Source organism: Canis lupus, chromosome 18 (genome assembly GCF_011100685.1).
Source record: "Canis lupus familiaris isolate Mischka breed German Shepherd chromosome 18, alternate assembly UU_Cfam_GSD_1.0, whole genome shotgun sequence".
In the NCBI taxonomy this organism is placed as follows: domain Eukaryota; kingdom Metazoa; phylum Chordata; class Mammalia; order Carnivora; family Canidae; genus Canis; species Canis lupus.
This window is the reverse complement of record NC_049239.1, coordinates 49,004,827-49,026,108: the sequence shown is the minus strand read 5'-3', so window position 1 is coordinate 49,026,108 and position 21,282 is coordinate 49,004,827. Positions and strand designations below refer to the sequence as shown.

The window sequence follows — 21,282 nt, the reverse complement described above, 5'->3', positions numbered from 1 at the left end:
GGAGCCCCACCCAGTGTGAGCACAGCCTCTACTCTGATCCAGGTCTCCTCCCCGGGGTTGTCAGCCTGGGTCTTCTGAAATAGCACCTGTCAGTCACTGTGAACTATCTGACCACTCACATGGGTGGGGAGCATGGAAAATATTTCTATTCAAGTGTGTTTCTGGGATAATGAAGTCGTTATTTCAGTGGAACCTGGCAAGCTGAGGGCTGTCCCTGCAGTCTGTCCCCAACAGCCACAGCCGGGCTGATTTTGCAAAGCTAGGCCAAAGTTCCTGTCCCTATAATCAGCTCTCAGACTTCGCTGGAGCCGAAAATTCCACAGGGAGCTCTGAAAATGCAGACTCCAGGGCCCATCCTTGAGGTTCTAATACAGAGTCTGTGCCGGGGGCCGGGAATCTGCATTTCTACCAAGTTTTTCATATGACTTTTCATATGACACAAGTGGTCTGAGAAACACTGCTGCAGAGAAAGACGGTCTGGGAATTGCTCGCTTTGGTCATCTTTTAAAACAACAACAACAACAACATTCCGGGTCTCCTGAGTGATTTCAGTCTGCTAAGCATCTGCCTTTGGCTCAGGTCATGATCTCAGGGTCCTGGAATCAGTTCCTGCATCAGGGTCCCTGCTCAGCGGGGAACCTTCCTCTCCTTCTCCCTCTGCAGCTCATCCTGCTTGTGCGCTTGCTCTCTCTCTATCAAATAAATAAATAAATAAATAAATAAATAAATAAAGTCTTTAAAAACAAAACAAGACCATATTCCCACAAGGATCTGTGCTCACGAGTGATGGAAACAGGTTCTTGATTGTATCCAGAGCATTGACCACAGGTCTGAGCCAAGGAAGCAACAAAAAACAAGCACCTTTTATTTTGCCTGATTAATCCCCCAAACCTCATAATGCTTTTGCAAACCAGATATTTGATGCTAAGGATTTTACCTGACTCTCACCGAGGAAAATTTTAAAAATGGGAATGTTGGTGGTCTCGTCCACAGACTCACGTCCAGAAAGTCCTGCCTCCATCGGAGAGGCTGTAAACAACTTCACTGGGGTAAATTTTCCATATTACATAATTCACCAGTTTCAAGGATACAATTTGATGATGCTTTAGTAAGTTTACCACGTTGTGCCACTCCCGCCGCTCCGTGAACATCTCACGCCCGCTTGCGGCTGGTTCCCCTCGAACCCCACCCCTGCCACCTCCCAAGCAGCGGTTAATCGCTGTGCTGTCTCTATGGGTTCACCTTTCCGGATGTTTTGCATGAAGGGAATCACACAGCACGAGGTCTCCTGGGAGGGGCTTCTTTCACTCAGCGGTGTTTCCAAGGGTCATCCGTGTTGTCCGTTCACCAGGTGATGGACGTGTACATTGTTTCCAACTTGTGAAGTCATTCTTTTCTAATGACACAGCCTGGCTGCTTCTCACATCAGACTCTGTATCCTGAGGGCCGGTCCACGTGGGAGGTTGGCAGTGGGCTGGTTAAAGCCCCGTGGGTTTTCCGTCATTTGGGCTCTCCTGTTCTCCAGATGCAGAGCTTGAAGAAGGGATTCTGGTGCAAGAGGTTTATTGAGGAGGAAGCCTGGGAGGGAGGGAGGGAGGGAGGGAGGGAGGGAGGGAGGGAGGGAGGGAGGGAGGGGAGTGAGGACGTGGTGCCGGGACACCTGGCACAGACCACACTGCCGAGTTGTCTCTGAGAATGGGGCAGCCTTTTGGACACCCTGTCAGTCAGTCGTTGGTGTGGGCTGCCCCCTGAGGTGGGGGAGACACAGTTTCCTGGGCGGGGTGGCATCAGCAGAAGGGGCAGCCCTGAACCACTGGCAACCGAGACTCAAGCAACTGGGGGGGGGGGGGGGCAGGCGACCCCTCCATAAAAGGGACCTGGGCCAGCAGCATTGCCACAGCCTCACACACATCCCCACATCCTCCAAGTCAGGCCTGTCCACTGGGACCAACACCAGCTTGTCCCATCTGAGACCTGCTGGGCTCCAACCTCCTCCTGGCTGGCCAGGCCCAGCCCCACCTCAGGGCCCTTGCACACGCTGTCCTCCCTCCCCCAGAGCATGGCCTGGTGGCCCCTCCTCCCAAAGGTACATTGTGTATGTGCACACACTTGTGTGTACATGTGGCCCAGGGTGAGGGGCACAGGAAAAGTGGTGATCACTATGCCAGAAACCTCCAAGGGGCTCTGATGCCATGAGCCATCTCCAAAACTGCTCAGGTCAGCCATGCCCAGGGTGCCCACCTCTCTGCTCCACTGCAGCCTGGCCAGGTGAGCAGGGCCAAGAAATGAGGACAACCAGAGGACTGCATGGAAAGTCCTACTGGGGATACACTGGGATGCCACATGTCACCACTGAGGGCAGTCTGGATAGTGCCTGAGGTGGATCCGGGAGGGCTTCCTGGAGGAGGTGACAGCTCGGGGGGTTCTCAGAAAGTAGAACTTGGTCCAGTTGTGAAGGGAAGCAGAGGCAAGGAGGCAAGGCGGTCTAGCTTATTTAGGGGCCCAGAATGTGCCAGAGCTGGAGCTCAGGGGTGGAGGTAAGGGTGGGCATCAGGCTCTAGGGTTTGAGTTTTACCTCAAAGTCAGTGAAAACCCTGGGGGCTGACCTGGGTACTTGGGTAGTGGATATGCGGTCTGCTCTTGAACCTAATTGTTGTAACCGACTTGGCCATCACCACCCCTGCAGCTTTCACAGGTGAGGGGGCGGGGGGGCACTTATGGGGTCTATCCTTTTGTGTGATTAATTCGGAAGGAGGCAGAAAGGGCCTGGTGTTCAATGAGCTCCCCAGCCAGGGCCTCCAGCCAGGAGGGACCTTTGTGACAAACCCGAGGTTTTCCTTTGCGGTTCCACCAGCTACTCTGACATCAAACAAAGGTTCGAATCTCGTCTCTTGGCCTCTGAACACTGTGCCTTCACCAGGCCACGAGCCAGCTCTCTGTGAGCAGGGCCGGGCTGCAAGGCTCTGGGTCCCGGCTGCTGGCATTTGCACTTGGAGGAAGGGAGAAAAACGATCCATATGTTTCCTACCGCCTTTGGCACGTGGTGTCACCTGTGCTGTCCGGGTCAGGGCTGCTCGCAGGCAGAGTGCATGGGATGCGCCCACATTGCCCAGCGGCCCTGAGGGTCGTGGTTGGGGGGACGTCCTCCCCGGGCACCCTGGGGAGAACATGGGCGCTGGAAACAAGGCCTGTGGATTTAGCGGTGCTTGGAAAGAGGCAAAGGATCCTGGCAATTCGAAGGCTGGAGGGAGGAAATCATGTTGGGATGTTCCCACTGACCTCGACTCCAGAGAGAGGGTAAGAGCCCGGGGCCTCCTCTGCCAGCTCGGGGTCTTTCCTCTCCACCCAGGGGCCTTTGCTGTTGTCCCTGGGGGTGTCATCACGAGATGGGGTGCACCGTCTGTTCATTGCTCTGCATATCTTTATGTGACCTCAGGCAGAGGGAAAGCCAGGTAAGATCGGGGACAGGGCTTTGAGTGTGTCTGTAGCCCCTGGAGGGCTGGACATGGGGACAGTGGAGGTGCCACCTCCAAACCCACTGCCTGGTGGGGGCCAGGGTTCAGTGCTTTCTCATCCAAAGTCTGAAAACTTCACTCTCCTTCCAACCTCTCCGTCTGCCCGTCTGCCCGTCTGTCCGTCCGCCTGTCTGTCCGTCCCTCCCCAGCCTGCCTCGGCTCCACACTCATCCCCTCGCCGCCGGAAGGTCCCCGAGGCATGTGGGCTGGACTCCAGCACCGCCCCGAGGGTTCTCAGGCCAGAGGGAGAGGGCAGGAATTCACGAGCGCGCCCCAGGCGCTAGTGGGCAGGAGCTACTGACTCACGCGGTGCTGGGTCTCAGGCCAGGCCTGTAGGCATCCAGGAGGCAGAAAAGGTCACTTACCTTTGCACACGGTGTGGCTTTGCCTCACCGGTGGCCCCAGGCCTGCATGGGAGGCACTGGGGGGCAGTGGCCAACCCCCGAGGACGGGCTGAACAGCTGCCTCTCCGGGGCCGGTCACCCACGAGGAACCTCATCTGCAAAGGAAGGCCTGGGCAGAAGGGCTCCAGGGACCCCTCCAGCTACAAACACCCTCCAGCTGGTCCTGAGGGCCCAGGATGGGGCCTCTGTCTGCTGCCCTTCCCCACTGCGGGCCGGAATGCCCGGCAAGTGGCAGGTGCAGGCTGAGCAGGCCTCAGGCCCGGGCACTTGGGCCAGTGCGGTGGCCAGTCGCAGTGGCTCAACTCTGTCCTCCACCAGGCCTGGGCTGCCCCCAGTGCCCCGGGTCGGCTCGCTGGCATAGAGGCTGAGCCCCAGCCGCCCGATCAATCTCTGCCTGCTCCTCCCACTGGCTGTGACAATTGCAGTCTCAAGACACAGGTCACGGAGAATAAGGCTCAGAGCCACAGGAACGACACTGCCCAGGGTCAAATTCACTGAAACTCGCAGAGAAGTCCTTTCAAGGCCTCTCGATGCCAGGCGTGGCTCAGAACAGCCTGAGCCCCTCTTAGAATTGGTCGGCCACACTAGGAACCCCTGTGACTTTATGACCACACCTTGTTTTTGATCAGAGTGGGGTGCTCACCTGGCCTGGTAACCTGCAGCTGGCACAATAGTGACCCTACATAGACTCTACATCATCACCCGGGGTCCACCCTCAAGGTTGCACGTTCTATAGTTAGGATATATATATAATGCAGTATGTCCACCACCACAGAACCCTACAGAGCAGTTTCACCACCCCCAAATCCTCCATGCTCCACCCGTTCATCTCTCCCTACCCCTAACTCTGGCAGCCTCTCCTCTTTCCACTATCTCCCTAGGTTTGCCTTTTCCAGAATGTCCTATGGTTGGAATCACACAGTCTGTAACCCTTCAGATTGGCTTCATTAGTAAGACACAGAGACACATTTAAGTTTCCCCCATGTCTTTTCGTAGCTTGAGAGTTTGTTTGTTTGTTGTTTGTTTGTTGTTTGTTTGTTTGTTTTGGCGCTGAGTCCTATCCCATTGTCTGGTTGGACCACCACTCGCTTATCCAAAGTGGCTGCACCACCTTGCCATCCTGCCCGCAGGGAGCGAGACTTCCCAGGGCTGCCCGTCCTTGCCAGCATCGTGGCGCATCTTTCCACACGTTTATTTGCCATCTTTGTATCCTCTTTAGTGAGATTCAACTCTTGTCATGATTAACTCAGCCAAGCAGCAGAGTCTGAAGAAGCACCAGAGCAAGGCTCTCAGCTGCCCACCCAGGTTCCGTCATTTGCTAATCCTTCTGGAAGAATCTCCAAGAAGGGCTGGGTGGGATTCCAGGGACACTCCTTAAAGGGAGCTGGCTCAGCTGGGACGTGCGCCCTCCTCCCTTCCTCTCTCCGCAGCCCAGAACTTGCATGGGATGGCTGAGCTCCTGCAGCTGTTGCGGACCACGAGGTGTCTCTGAGGCGGGGAAACTGTGTGCTAGGCTGGTCGAGCAGATGGACCCAAGAAGGAACAGGGTTTCTGGCGAAGCCCCGTAGCAGCCACAGCCTGCTCACCTCCAGGCTTCTTTTAGGAGGAAAAGAAACAAACTTCTCTGCTGCATAAGATGCTTATTTTGGATTTTTATGACATGTCGTCAAACTATTTCTTTCCTATCTGAAAAACCTCACTAGCAAACATAAGCCGGGTCTCCAGTGACCCTCCAGGCCTATGAAAGTTGCCCTCAAGAGAAGCAAGGGCATTTAGCAAGTGTTTAGAACTTCCCCTGGGACCGGCCTCATGTTCCAGCCCCACAAAAGGGGTGATAAAGCGCCTGTCCCACATTGGTGGCAATGGCCCCTCCAGGGGCCAGTGGGAGCCGTCCATCTAGAGAGGGGAGGGGGACATGCTCTGGAAAACACAGAAGGAATTGCAACAGAACATGTCATCAGATGTGATCCCAAGAAAGAACCATGTATTTATGCTTCAAGACATATCAGGGCAACTGGGTAGCTCGGTGGTTAAGCATCTGCCTTTGGCTCAGGTCATGATCCCAGGGTCCTGGGATCGAGTCCCGCATCAGGCTCCCAGTGGGGAGCCTGCTTCTTCCTCTGCCTAGATCTCTGCCTCTCTCTGTGTGTCTCTCATGAATAAATAAAATCTTTTTTAAAAAAGACATCTTACGTCATGTGTAATTTTAAATATGTGTATGTGCGTGCTTGTGTGTCTGCAATGAGGCCAATAATAAAGGAGGTAGGTGTGTTAAATTCCACCTCTATCCCCAGAAGCTCATAGAGTCAAGCTCATCAAAAGGTAACCCTCCTTTAATCTTTTCCCCTTTGGGGAAAGGGAGGACCATCGCCATCCATTTGGGATCATCAGGCCCGTAAAAGAACTGTCTTGTGGGATAAGAAAAGGGACTTGCAAAGACTCGTTTGGTCAAATAAATTGTTATACTTTTATTTTTTTAATCATGTTATTCTATAGTTAGTAATATCTGAAACATTCTAATCGTGTGGATTCTAATGACATGCTAATGATACACTAATGATATGCTGGTGATGATTCTAATAGTGTTTTCTAATCAGGTGGATGTCCTGTGAAATTTGCTCCAGGTGTGAGAGGCCCTATGGAAGCATCATCGGTTGCCCTTCTCAGCCCTGGATCTTAACCTGCCCCCTGTCCCTCGTGGGTCATTCAAGGTCTTGGGTAGAGTGTCCACTCCCTGAGGCTGCTTTGACCCCATCTCAGACACTCAGACCCAGCTCCCAAGCCTTGTATTCATAACAGGTGCCCTCGGCACTGGCTGGAACCTCAGCATGATCTCTGGGCCCCTGGAGGTGGGTCACCCTTAACCAAGATAGGCCTGGCCCTGGGCAGCCTCTCCAGGGCTCCTACTCCCAGACATGAAGGAAAGGATGTCATCACTCCTGGGAATCACTCTATCCTGGATCTACTGCTCCCTGACCATCAGATTCCCATTTTCATGCAGTTGTGAGATCTCGGGACTGCTGGACACCCTACAAAACCATTCCTTTTGTTAAGGCCTCCCCAGAGGAAGGCTGTGGCTTCAGTAACAACCTATGACCCATCACGCAACAATAACCAAACTTCCTAGGTGTGAAGAAAGCAAGCAAATAAGTTGTTTGTTGTTTAGATGGGGTTGTGAGTTAAACGGTGCCCCACAAAAAGATCAAGTTCTACCCACGGGTTCCTGTGAACGGGACCTTATTTGGAAACAGGCCCTTTGCAGATGTAATAAGTTCAGATGATATCATGCTGCAGTTGAGTGGACCCTGATCCGGTGACTGATGTCCTTACAAGAAGAGAAACTCACAAGGAAGAAGGCCATGGAGTCGGAGAAGGTGCTGGGGGTGGAGGGACGTGCAGGCCCAGGCTGGGAGCAGTGGAGCCCCAGAAGCTGGAAGAAGCAGGAAGGACCCTCCCCAGAGCCTCCAGAAAGAACACAGCCCTGCCCACACCTTGATTTCAGCCTTCTCCTCTCCATCAGCCTGAGAAAGCACATTTCTGCTGGTTCGTGTCCCAGGACTCCAAGACACATTGCTGAGAGGTTTCGAACAACTTGAGTGTGAATCTGGGGGGTACAGGTGATACAGAGATATAGTTAAATGTCCCTTCAGAATATTTCACTGCTTCACCTGATTACACAGAACTCACTTCGTTTGTTTTTCTTCCCATTAAAAACAGACTTTAGGTATACTTAAGTCACGGTGGTTTAACCACTTTGGAGAGCCGGGTTTCAGACTGGCACCAGAGATGAAACAACACAAAGCTTTTTTACAAAATGTCTTCCCTTCTCATTATTTTTAAATGTTTTTTGGGGTATAAGTAGAGAATTTAAGACAAGGAGCACTCCTAAAAATGGCAGATTGTAAAAGCCAGAGGTCGTCGCAAGCGGGACCATAGACTTCACTGTACTGGAGTTGATTTAGACTTCGGAAAAGATTGTGAACAGTAACACCCTCCATCCATGGGAGACCAGTTGGCTGGCTGGAATCTGTTTGCTGGTGCTTGCAAAGCAGTGGACGAACAGTCGCGTCACCTGGTGGGCAGCTGGGAGGAGAAACTGTCTCCATCAGGAAGAGGGCCCAGCACCCACTGTGGCAGGACTAGTTCCCTGTCACCGGGCTCAGCACGACAGACGTGGTGTTAATGCTCTACTGATTGAAGTTCCCGAATCAGCACTAGTCTGGGGAGCACTGACCACCCAACCACCGTTCACGGTGAGCTGGAAAGGTGCCGTTGGCAGTGTGAGCACAAGACGTCAGCTGGCTTCAGCCATGCTTGGTGACGAGTAAGGAGAGATGGAAAAGAGGTCACAGTGTGGAAGTGACCCCACTGTGTGGAAAAAGGGTCACATGTATTGCCCTGGACATATGCTTTCCAGCTCCATTGCATACTGGCTTTTATTTTTAGCTAAAAAAGAAAAGAAAAGAAAAGTTTCTTCCTACAAAACCAATGTATTTGGACTCTAGAACAGTTAGAGAATAGAGAAAAGAATGCACCACTCTCACCAACTCTTGCATGCGATTGCAGGCTTATTTCTGAGGATGCACCAACGTGTTTTCAATGTTTTAAAAGGTTATCATGTTGGGGGTGCCTGGGTAGCTCAATCGACTGAGCTCCTGACTCCTGATCTCAGCTCAGCTGTGAATCTCAAGGTTGTGAGTTTAAGCCCCACATTAGGCTCCATGCTGGGTGTGGAGCCTTCTTAAAAAGGTGGGGGGACATCATGTTGTATAAACTACTTTATTAATTCGTGTCTGTATTGTGAATTATGATTAGTTGTAATCAATTGTGATTGAGCTTACATAGTGTTTTTTTTTTTTAACTTAATCATTTAACTAAATTTTTGTTGAGCGCCTGCTGCCTCCCAGCCCCTGCGTTGGTGGGGAGGCCTGCACGGCCCCCTTTGGACGCCCCGCCTTCACGAGGCTGACAGCCTGCAGGGAGGCAGCAATTATTGTTCCATATTCCATAAACTGCCCGCTGCAACGAGATGAACGATACCTACGGAGTAGATCAGGAAAACGGATCCGGACCAGGGTACAGTGAACACCAGACTGAGGGGACAGGAAAGTAGCTACTCATCTTTCCATCGAGGAAAGGACCTCTGTACTGTCAATTAGGAAAAGTGGTCTCCCTCCAAGATTCCTTTATGTATTCACCTCCACTTTCCTATACTGTCTTCATGGTTGGGGTTTTTGTTTCTTTGCTTTTTCATTTAATCATTTTTTAGCCATCTGGAATTTATTTTGGTGTAAGGGATGAGTGTGGATCTATGTTTATATTTTTCCCATATACTCCCTATTGATTTGACACACAAACTATATTCAACCTATTGGGGGCGTGTTGATGAATTTTCTTTTTCATCCCATTAATTTGTAAGTCTGTTCCCATTACTGTACCATCCATACACTATCTCTACCTCCATACTGTAAAAGCTTTCATTAAGGCTTCCTTCACATTTCTCGAACATTTAGGTTTCTGGATAGCTTTTAAATTCTCTTTGTCAGCTTCTTCCAAAAATCCTAGTGGGGTTTTATTTGACTTGTGTTAAACACATAGATTATTTGGGCAGACACTTGACATCTTTGAAGTCATGGATATTCTGTCCATTAATAAAAAAGTGGTCTGTTACTCCAATCTTCTTTTATGTTCCTCAGTAAAGTTTTATAGTTCTCTTCTTTTATAGCGTTCTTTCTGCACAGTCCTTGTTTAATTTATTACTCGAGATTTTACAAACTGGGTTGCCATCGTGCGTAAGGTCTGTACTTGTTATGATAGTTCCTACTGAGCTATTACCGGCATATAAGAAAGCTGTTCATTTTTGTATAATTAGTTTTTAACTAGCTACCTTCTGAATTCTCCTACACTCATTTTTTTGTGAATGTTTCCTGATTTGTAGAAAATCATGTTTTATATATATATATAGTCTTACCAAAACTACCCTCTGTGGGGACTTTTGGAATAATATTGATGAGTAACAGCAATAACGAAGCATTCTCCCCTGTCCCATATTTAAATGGAAATGTGTCTAGTGCTCAGTCATTGAGTATAAAGGCAGCTGCTGGAAATTATCCAGATGATTATAGATTTTTCCTCCTTTTGACCTAGTAATGTGGAGAATTATGTTAGCAGATTTCCTAATATGGAGCCCCACCTTCTTTCAATAAACCTGCCCGATTATGTATGCTATCTGCTTTTAAAAATTTGGTTAGAGGGACACCTGGGTGGCTCAGTGGTTTAGCATCTGCCTTTGGCCTGGGGTCCCGGGATCGAGTCTCACATCGGGCTCCCTGCATGGAGCCTGCTTCTCCCTCTGCCTTTCTCTCTCTCTGTCTCTTGTGAATAAATAGATAAAATCTTTTTTAAAAAATTTGATTGGAACTGATTTGTCATTATTATATTTGAAACCTTACTTTACAAATAATCTATATTTATAATTTAGGTATATCTGTAGTTTTGCTTTGTGCAAATAGGAAGACTGTCCATCTTTATTTTCATTGGGAAGAGTAGTCTAAATTGTGCGGAGATGTGGGATTACTGGCGGGTTTGATGGAACTCAGTCTTTTTGGAGGACATTTCTCTGATAACTTTTCAACTTCTCCTCTAGGTATTTGTTTTCTCAGATTGTCAACCTTGTCTTCATTCAATCACTGGGTCATTCCCATTTTTCTAGGCAGCAACAGGCATCTCCCGAGCACCCATTGAGCACAAGTGACTTCTCAGCAGTGTGTCCTACATAGCCTTTTTGAGAACTATATATCACCTGCTCTGTGGCCACACCCAACACCCACTCTTCGTTGCTTCCCTCTTTGTACCTTAATAATGAAAGCATTTAATCTGTCTCAGAAAGCAGTCTTGACCTCATCCCGCAAACGTCAATATGTCTGCAATTTCAGTTTTTACTTCTGCTTTGCCCTAATTTTGACTGTTTTCATTTTTATTTTTTAATTCTTTTTGTGAGTAAAATCAGAAGAGTGTTTTTTAAGACCACATGGTTGGGTTATAAATTTCTGGTTGTATTGCTTTGTAATCATAGCATGTGACTTATGTAAATATGACATAAGAGCCATAAAAATGTTCATTCCCTATTTGTAGGCTATAGAATCAGCTTGTGGATATGTCTGTACACTCACACACACCTAAAAAATGTTTAATTATAATTATATTGTATGCTCTATTTTTTGCCTATTTAATAGATTTCCTTATTATAGGCCCACAAACTTCATCCACTAGTAGACAATGATTCAGAATTCAGAATTTTTTAGTTTTGAGAAAGGTAGCATATGGTATTTTACCTAAAACTCCCACAGAAGATACCTCTTTTCAGTGAAATGCACAAACATTAGCACTAAGTGACACAGCACTGTAACAACCTCCCATCAATTCAGATCCAGTTTGGCTGCCTAACGGGCATAGGGCTGATGAAGTTCTGTCTTTCAGAGTCTTGGAGGTTCCAAATATGGAAAAGAGCTGGTGGGCCTTGGTGGGTTTCCATCCTTACATTTCTAACAATTTTACATTACATATTTTAAGGCAATAATTATCACCAAAAGGCTTGGTGACTTGTACTATTTATCAAAATAAAATTGCCTTCTTTGTTCTGCTTGTGCTTTGGCTGTCGAATTTTACTTGAGCCAATATTATTATTGTGACTCCTATTTATTTTTACTTGCATTTTCTAGTAAAATCTGCATGAATAGGTGAATATATTCATTTATCATTTTTTTACCTTTTGAAAAGAAATGGTGCATATTTGAACTCTTTTGTTCAATTTTAGAGTCTTCCTAACAAAAGAATCTATTTTATTTATGTTTATTATTATAAGGGAGATATTCGGTCTTATTTGTTTCCTTGTTTGATTATTGTGTGCGTGTGCCTCTTGTCATCCATCGTGTTTCTGTCTTGGTGTGTAGAATCTATACGAAGTTGAATCTGATGAAATTGCCTATAGTCAGCAGTTTGGGAATTATAGATATGGACATTTTATAGAGCTCCATCTGGTAGTTGGCCATTATCTCCTGCCGATCAGTTCCCTGATTTTTCTCCCCTCTGAATTCTGCAGTAGATCATTTTCAGGAGTCTTCATATTTTAGATACTACCCCACTTGTCCTGTCTTGTCCCACATCAGTGAGTTTGTTCTTTGTTGCTTGTTTGTTAGCTTGCTTTTTTAAAAAAAAAGATTTTATTTATTTATTTGAGAGAGAGAGAGAGAGAGAGAAGGAGAGAGAGAGAGAGAACACAAGTGGGGAGGAAAGAGAGAAGCAGACTCCCTGATGAGCAAGGAGCCTGATTCGGGGCTTCATCCCAAAATGCTGAGATCATGTCCCAGACCAAAGGCAGATGCTCAACCGACTGAGCCATCCAGTTGCCCCTGTTTGCTTGCTTTTAAAATCCCTGAACAAAGTGAGATTTGTCCAGTTGACATGTTTTTAAACAATTGGGCAAATCAGTCTTGCTGGTTGGGTTTCCTTTCTAAGATCCCAACAGGAAAGCAAGCTAAGTGCTCAATTCCAATCTGATCCCCAGTTTCCTTGGGCAGAACTTTACCTAGAATCCTAGAACTTTACCTAGAATCTGCTGGGTGCATTTTTGTTTGTTTTTCTTCAGTTTTGATATAGGCCATCACTCATTGCTCGCTGTGGGGTCATACATCTTCATCTTTTCAATGTCCCTGGAGGTGCTTTACTAGAGAATTAGCTTGGAAGAGAATTAGCTCTGGTTGTTACCTGAACCGGTTAGCTAACTCATCCCCCACCAACTCATGCTATCATGTCCCATGTAAAGTTTGGTTCTTCTGAGTCACGCATTAAGCACCTTGTAATTTTAACATAAACCCGCAGACATAAAATGATGGTGGCGAACGAGGCAAAAAGGAGCCATGAAGCAAACTTATGGCAGATGGTTTTACCTAGACACACAAGACATCATCTGTTCTCAGTCTAACAGTGATAAACCTTTCCTTGCAGCAAATACTCTGATAATCATGACAGCAGATTTTAGCCTTAAAAATCACATTCCCATACAAAAATCCAATGTCATTAGACAGATGAGACCCTCGGTAGCATTCCTTGTTGACAGAACTGGGCTACACAGGTGTCTAACAGCCAACTTTTGTTAGTACTGAACCCTGGAGCCTGCGTCAGTCAGCCCCACATCTGTAGCCAGCATGACAATTCGGCCTCTAAACCTATTCATTCAGCAAACATGTACTTCCTTGGGCTGGTCAGGGTGTCACTTTGCACCTATAACTCCACCTTTCCCAGACTTTTCCAAATGTGGTCCTAGATGGTGAGCTATGTGGAGAACACTGAGTGCCCCCCTGGTTTTTCCCTCCTGGCTACAATCGTCATGAGCTTTTTAAATCATGAATCTAATCAAGCTTCTCTCTGCTCAATTAACTGCAGTGTTTCTCACTGCTGAGACACGGAGGCCAAACTCCTTAAGGTAGCCCTGAGAGACCCCTCACAGAGCAGCCCCCAGCCTCTGCAGACTGTCCCCTGAGGTCAACTTCATTAGACCCACTGGCCCTCCTCACCAGCCCTGGATGTCATTTGTCCTTTCAATGGCTCTGCTCCTTCCTGCAGGCTGGCCCATCACCTGGAAGGCCCACCCTCTTTCTATGTCCTTCCTCCTCTTCCTGCCAAAATCCAGTTCATCCTTTAGGACCCAGTCTTCTCTGACAGCCTCAGGCAGGCTCCATCACTCTGCCTCCGAGAGCCTCACTGCCTGTCCCCATAGTAGCAGGTGCCCTAAGCCACTGATTCATGTTCTCCACAGCATCACTGTGCTCAGCCCTGGGAGGATTGCCCTAGGGCTGGATGATGTGGGAGGCAGTGTGGCATGGAACATGGGTGTGGGCTTGATCTCTCCATGCCTCCTTTACTCATCCACAAATTGGGGTGTCCATAGCACCTGCCTCCTTCTTGAGAGTGCTTGTAGCATGCTTCCCCACAGAGCCAGTACCAGGAAAGGAATGTTCGCTTTTGTCATCACTGTGACTGTGTGCTCATTACCCTCTACACCTCTGTCTCCCCAGGGCCTTGGACAGTGCCTGACACAGGGTCGATGCCTAAAGCATAAAGTGTTGTCTGTCACAGGGGCTGGGGGACAGAGCCATGCTCTCCCCACATAGTGTTACCTGACATTTTTCACCTGTCCTTTTGGCTCATCACTGCGTTTCCTCCTGCTGGGACACATGGGCTGGAACTGAAGTCTGAGGCAAAAGATGTAGCTTCCAAAGGGATGGGTCTGAAATAGTCACGGCTGGTTTGCTTCACTTTAAAAAGCTGTTTATGATAGATGCCTTATAGATAGTTCCCCCTCCACCCCTGCCCCCTGAGGTTATCAGCCAGGAGCTGGAACCCATCAGAATTCCTGGCCACACCCTGGGGTGAGAGCCAGCAGAGAATGCCATGAAACTTCTCTTGCATCTCAACCGTGTCTTTATGGTTTTCTCCAGAAATCTATAGCACATCAGTAAACATAATCTCATAGAAAACCTGGCTGAATTTTGACTTTTAAAATTTGCATATGGCTCCTTTCCCTTTTTAGAGCTGTGACCTAGGCACAGACTCATGCTTCTAACCCTCCTCAGGAAATGCATTTTGGTGACCAGAATTACACGTTATCTGTGGTATGTTTCCGATCAATGGGAGTTTTCCAGCTACTGGCATGTTTGTTTTTGGGGTTTTTTTCCCCAGTGCTCTAAGAGCTTATTGGAACTGGATACAGAATAGTTGAGTCAAGTTCCTCAAGTTAGTTCTGGATGTTCAATCTACTAGTTCAAGTTCTCCACATGACCCAAGACTGACTCACCCACACTTTGGCCACTGCCCAGTAGAGTAAACTTAGATACCACAGACTCACTACACAATTTTTATAACAAAAGCCATTCACCAGGAGGACTCAGGCAGACCTAGGATAACATATTCCATGGGATGGTTAAGGATCTCTAATACATAAAGAGCTCTTAAAAATCAATGAGAAAAGAAGGAATGCCATGAGAAAATGTAAAAAAGACAGGAGCAGACAATTCATCAAAAAACAAAAAGATGTAATTACCAGTAAATATATGAAATGGCACCCAACTTTATTATTAGTTAAAGCAACAAAAATTGAAATAATATAAGGGATTTGTTTTTGTTTTGTCTACCAAATTGGCAAAGACAAAAGAGGTTGGCAATACCTGGCATCACTGGTTATTGGTGGAAGCATCAACCTTTCTAGCCTTCACAGGAGAGTTAGGATCTGTGTGGCCCTATTAGTCAAACTTTAATCCTCTTTGACAGCAATTACACATTGAGAAATTAATCTAAGCTAAGAACTTTCATTAAGTGTATAAAGACAGACATAAAAGGATTTTCACTAGAGCATTATTTTTAAAAGCAAATTACATAAACTCCCCCACCCAAAGAAAAACACCAAACCCATATGCTTTTACAGGGAACACACCTCCTAAACCTTTCATCCCAGTGCTGTTTAAAACTCTGTGGAGCAAAGAACGAGAAAGAAAACTCTCAAATTGTTTTCATAAACCAAAATTTGCTGAAGGGTTAGATAAATATCTTTTATAAATATCATGGGGAAAATCCAAAATAAAATATAACAATTTAGAAGCATATTAAAGGACCAGGCCAGGTACAATACTAGGAAATACGTTAACATAATTGATCGTATTAATTGACCTAGTGGGAGAAATCAAAGGATTGTTTCCACAGTTGGAAAGGCATTTGACAATATCCTGATAACACCCTCAACAAAGTAAGAATAGATGGAAGTGTCTCTAATATGACAAAATATATCCATCCCGGCCAGCCCCGTGCTCAACAGGGAAACTCTTAAGAATATCCTCTGCATTGTTCCAGAATTACTAGCAAATTTAGTTTAAAAGATATTAGAAGTATGGTAGTCAAAAAGGAGACAAAGTCTTACTCTTTGCAGATGATATGCTTTTATTCCTAGAAAATCCATTGAGAAGCCATTCTAAACAATAAAACACATGAGCAAAGGACCAACTATATTTTTAAAAAATAGCTTCCCTACACACACACCCCAGAGCTATCTTGGAAGAGAACACTTGATTTTCAGCTAATTTTTTAAAAAGATAAAATATGAGGAAAAAGCATAACAAGAATTTTTTAGGCCTATATGGAAAAATCGTAAAAAACTATTGAAGGACAGAAGACAATGGGAAAGGTAGGCCAGATTCTAGAAGTCACTCTCCCTAAATAGATTTATGACAGTTTCTTAACTCCATTGCAAACACGAGCAGGTCTTTTTCTCTGACCAGACAAGGCAGTGCTAACCTCCGTGCAGAAAAATGCACAAGACGGCCAGGAGGACCTTGAAAATGAAGAGAGTCAAAGAGAGGCATTATCTTGGCAGGTAGTAAAACAGATCACAAAGCATCGGTCACTAAAACAGTGAGGGGTACACAGGCTGCCCAGAGACACAGCCCAGGAGGCCCAGGTAGACGCGGAGCATGGAAGGGTCCTCAGGTCAATGGGGAGAACATGACCAACAAACGGTGTTGGGAGAGCTCCCTGAACATGCTCCCATAAATCCCAGGTGGACCAAGGGACCAGATGAGAAAAGAAGAGAAACAAATCACGAAAGATTGGGGGAAAACAGGGAAGAGCTCTTTCAGAGCCACACGAAGGAAAAGGCCTTTGCATTTTGACAAAAATACAAAACGGATCAACAGAACCCCACCCCGTAGGTAACATGTACCACTTGAAGGTAAACATCTCACAAAACGATGCATGGGGAGACACACCGTGCCAACGTCCTGTCCCAATGTCACTTCTTGCTCTGGTGGGTGGGCTCGGAGTCACCGCCAGTGTCCCCCACCCCCTTATCACAGCAGTAACACCAAAATATCTTTTCCCCTCTGAGATATGTGTTCAATTAAGCCACTGATTGTCATAAGATTGTGACATGCTCTTGGGATTGGAAAAGCAGGAGAAATGCTGCTGGTCATCGGGCTGACCCCAGCAAACACCCTGATGGCAATCGTCATGGGCTGTACCATGTCCCCCCAAAATTCATACCTTGAGGTCCTGACCCCCAAAGCCCCCCAGCTGTAGTTGGGTCTGGAAAGAGGCAACTGAGGCAAAATGGGGTCACTAGGGTGGCCCTGCTCCGCGAGAGAAGGAAGACCCTCCTGCGAGCCACTGTCTCGTTAGCCTGACACTGGCAAACAAAAGGACCTGCTTCCGGGCGCTGTGACAAGCCACGTTTTCCCTGAAAAATTCTCCAAAAGCAGTCATGTTCTTCACCATCGTTTTCCTTCCTTGCACCATTTTAGATTCTCAAGTATTTTCGGAGAAATTTAATCCTTATGTTCCAGATTCATTTATACTGAAATCATCAAAATGCTTTTTTGTCTGTCTAAGAGGATTTGGGTGTTCTTTTTATAGACCCATTGAAGCCATTTTTGCTTTGAATCACGTTCTGGCAGCTCTAAATGAATTCAGACGATCCCCGCCTGCCCCCACCCCTCCCTCCCCGCGGCCTTCTCCATGCCACCGACAGAACGCCCAGAACCCAGGCAAGTGCTAAATCTGGCTAAATGATTTCCCCTCCCGGCACGCGCGGAGGCGAGGGTGCTTGGTGGGGGCGGTTTGCGGGGGCCCTGCCCGGGCGCCACCCACATGCTGGGGGGGCTCGACTGGCCTCCGTGGCCTCTTAACCACGCTGGGCGTCAACAGGCCGTCGGTTGCCTCAACTGGACTCTCAAGACGGGGGCCCTGCACCCTCGCCCCAAAGACCCACCCCTGCCCGGGTCCGCATGTGCTGTCCGGGGTCCTGGTTTAAGAACCGCTGCCTTTGGCCCCTGCCTTTGGCCCAGAGCGCGATCCTGGAGACCCGGGATCGAATCCCACGTCGGGCTCCCGGTGCATGGAGCCTGCTTCTCCCTCTGCCTGTGTCTCTGCCTCTCTCTCTCTCTCTCTGTGACTATCATAAATAAATAAAAATTAAAAAAAAAAAATTTTTAAAGAACCGCTGCCTGTGCCTGGCCTAGCGCGTCGCAAATGTGGCTCCACCTCAGAACCGTGAGGAAGCTTTAGACAAACCCAGACGAATGCAGCCTCACATCTTCCTTCAAACCTGCCCCGGGGTGGGGGTGAGGGGCCTCCTGGAGAGCCCAGGTGAGGGCCACCCAGGCTCCCAAGTGCGATGGAGACACAGACGGGCAGTGTGCAGATGCGCGGAAGGGGGGAGGGTGACCACGGGAAAGACCGTGGCCTCCAAAGCAGCCCCTTCCCCTGCTCTCCCCCGGCCCCGACCCCACAGGGGCTTCTACGCAGAGGAGCCTCCTGCTTGCTGCTGGGGTCCCTCCTGGGGCCTCTGCTCCTCTCCCAGCCTACATAGAAGGCACTGGACACCCTCTTTAAGCTTCTTCTCCAGACACTCGATGCAGCACAGCCTCTGGCTCCTGCATTAGGCTGGGGAACAAGGGGCGGGTTGGGAAGCTGCAGCCATCAGCCACGGCCTTGAGCCTGGGAAGCTCTGGAGGGGGTCATTCCCCAGAGGCCATCAGCAGCTGGTGAAGTGTTCACAGGGGACATTTGTCCCCCTGGTTTTGGCCCTGCCACAAGAAAGAAAGTAGAGGCCACACAGGTGGGGCTTAAGGAAGACACCTGCCCCCACCTGGTTAACACCCTCAGATGACCCCCTGCACCAAATCCAGGAAGGTGGAATGGTAGGGCATCGCCTCTCCGCCCAGAGAGCTGTGACTGGCAGAGTCCTTCGGGACCAGCCATGCTCAGTGTGGCCTTGGTCTGAGGCTGTGTGGTCTCGCTAAGGAGGAAGGGGACCAAGGAGCTGGTCTCCTCTTGTCTGAGGAAAGAAGGCAGGCTCAGTGTGGTGGAGAGGCCGGGTGACAGCCAGCCCCCAATATGGCTCCCAACGCATCTCCTCCTTGTCACTTGTCCTTTGCAGACCCCTCTCGTGCTGATTAAGAGTGTGGTGACACCAGCGTGTGACTTAGGGGCTGGACTTCTCAGAATTGCACTCTGGGGAAAGCTGGCCACCGTGTTGTGAGGACACTCAAGTGGCCCCGTGGAGAGGTCCACATGGTAAGGAGCTGAGGCCTTGTGAGGACACTATTTTGGAGGCCTACCCTCCGGGCCCTCTCGAGCCTTCAGACGGCATCGCCCAATACCTCAACCCCAAGCTCATGAGGGTCCTGAACTGGGGCCATTCACCCCGAGCTGCTCCCAAATGCCTCACTCAGTGTGATAATGGGTGCTTATTCTTGCCTGACGGCGCTAAGTCTGCAAGGTGATTTGTTATGTGGTTGTGGATAACTACCTACATGCTGCAAGCTTCCAAGCTCAGGATCAAGGGGTGAAGTATGGAGGTGTAGGGGCCTCTGGCAAGGTCAAGTGCACAGCCCAGGGTCCCAGGCATGAGTGGGCAGGAATGTGCCACCAGCTTACATCAGGGGTGGGGAGCCAGAGCCCGACACCTGAACCAGGATGGCCAGAGCACCACGGGGAGCAGTACCTGGACTGTCTGTGCTCCTATCTGCTGCCTGCGGCATGGCGAGGCTGGCCAGCAAGAAACCCCCTTCACCTGGGCAGCAATGGAGGAAATGTGGGCTGCTGAGGGCTTGTCCTGACAGGTCATGATGCCCAGGAAGGATGAATGAGGCAGGAGACGCAGAGGAGGTGACACGGGAAGGGACCAAGGCAGCAGCTTCCCTTCTCACAGGGAGTCCTGCTTAAGCACCTCCTGTGGGCAGGTGGTAGGTGAAGGGCAGTCACCTGGGGGCAGGTGGTAGGTGAAGGGCGGTCACCTGGGGGCAGGTGGTAGGTGAAGGGCGGTCACCTGTGGGCAGGTGGTAGGTGAAGGGTGGTCACCCGGAGACTTCAGGTCGGTCCTCACTCCTGGAACCTATAAATGTTACCTTAGAAGGAAAAGGCACTTTGCAGATGTGATTATGTTGGGGAGCTGGATGTGGGAAGATCATCCTGGATTATGCAGACCCTAAATGTAACCACAGGGGTCCTCTTGAGAGGGGAGCAGGAGGAGAATTGATGCACAAGCTGAGGGATGATGGCTGCCACTGGGCCCAGAAGAAGCAGGAAAGGGTTCTGAGAACCTTCTGGAAGGCCAGTGGCCCTGCCGACCCCTTGAGTCCCAGTGATGGTGAAATCAGACCGCTGGCCTCCACCACTGTGAGAGAATACATCTCTGCTGTTGTCAGGCCCTTATTTTGTGGCGATTTGTGACAGCGGCCCCAGGAAAGCGAGAGAAGGGGACATGCAGCATCAGAGCAGAAAAAGAGTTGGAGAAGAAACAGAGTCCGCGAGGTGTCCCTGGCCTCTCCGTGCAGGAGAAACAGGACAAACCAGAACTCGGGGGTGAGGGTGCCGCTCCCTCCCAGCCCTCCTCACAGTTTCCAAGCCTTGGGTTCACCGTCACAAGACGGGGCTGCCGCGGGTGGGCTGCAAGGACCCTGGGTGTCTGCTCTCATCCCCTGCCCTGTCTGCGCAGTTGGGAGCAGGTGCATTCCTACAGCGGCTCTGGGCCCAGGAAGAATGGGCCATGCAGGCCCCAGGGCCCAGGCAGGTAGCCTCACACCCCACCTGTGTGCACCTGTGCTGCCCTCCTCCCCAATAATGAAGAGAGAGGTTACAGGAAGTGCAAGGAGGTGGGTAAGAGGAGGAAGGAAAGGTGGTCTGCTGCGTAGACAGTCAGCTCCACATTGTTTTACCTTAAGGCCAAAGGGAGCCCGATCCCCTTTTTACCTCACAGAACACATGGCAAGTCCACGAGGCCTGGGTTGTGTCCTCCCAAAACTCATACACTGAAGTGCTAACCCATTGTGGCTGAATTTGGAGACGGGGCTTTAGGGAGGTGGTTAAGGTCAGATGAGGTCGTAAGGGTGGGGTCCTGATCACACAGGACTGCGGCCTTATAAGGAGAGGGACAGAGACCTCTCCCCCTCCCCTCCCCCTCTCCTCTGTGAGGACACAGTGAGGAAGTGTCCCCTGCAAGCCAGAAAGCAGGTCCTAACCAGAGAGCAAACTCCGCCAGCCTCCAGGCCATCAGAACATGTGCTGTTTGCGCCCGCGGCCCAAGCAGACCAAGGCAGGTGCCCTTGTTTTAAAAACGATCACCACTTGCAGGTGCACCAGGATTCGGGTATTCACAAAGCTTTCCTACCCATTCCTCTTGGTCCTGACCCGCTCTGGAAGGACGGTGCATACACTGAAGTTACATTTTATCCCCATTTATTAGCAACACGCAGGCTCACTCCACGTGGGCACCAGGGAATCCATCCCATTTTCCAGAGATGAAAACTGAGAACATG

The 21,282-nt window shown here is 49.2% G+C and overlaps 1 long non-coding RNA gene across 1 annotated transcript; it reads right to left on the bottom strand.

Annotated features, from left to right (window-relative positions):
* Positions 1 to 842: 842 nt before the first annotated feature.
* LOC111090987 lies at positions 843 to 20,858 on the bottom strand. Its single transcript, XR_005373562.1, has 3 exons — positions 20,717 to 20,858; positions 3,881 to 4,014; positions 843 to 1,578 (listed from the first exon to the last, which is right to left on the bottom strand). It is a non-coding gene; the product is annotated as an uncharacterized LOC111090987 (long non-coding RNA).
* Positions 20,859 to 21,282: the final 424 nt, after the last annotated feature.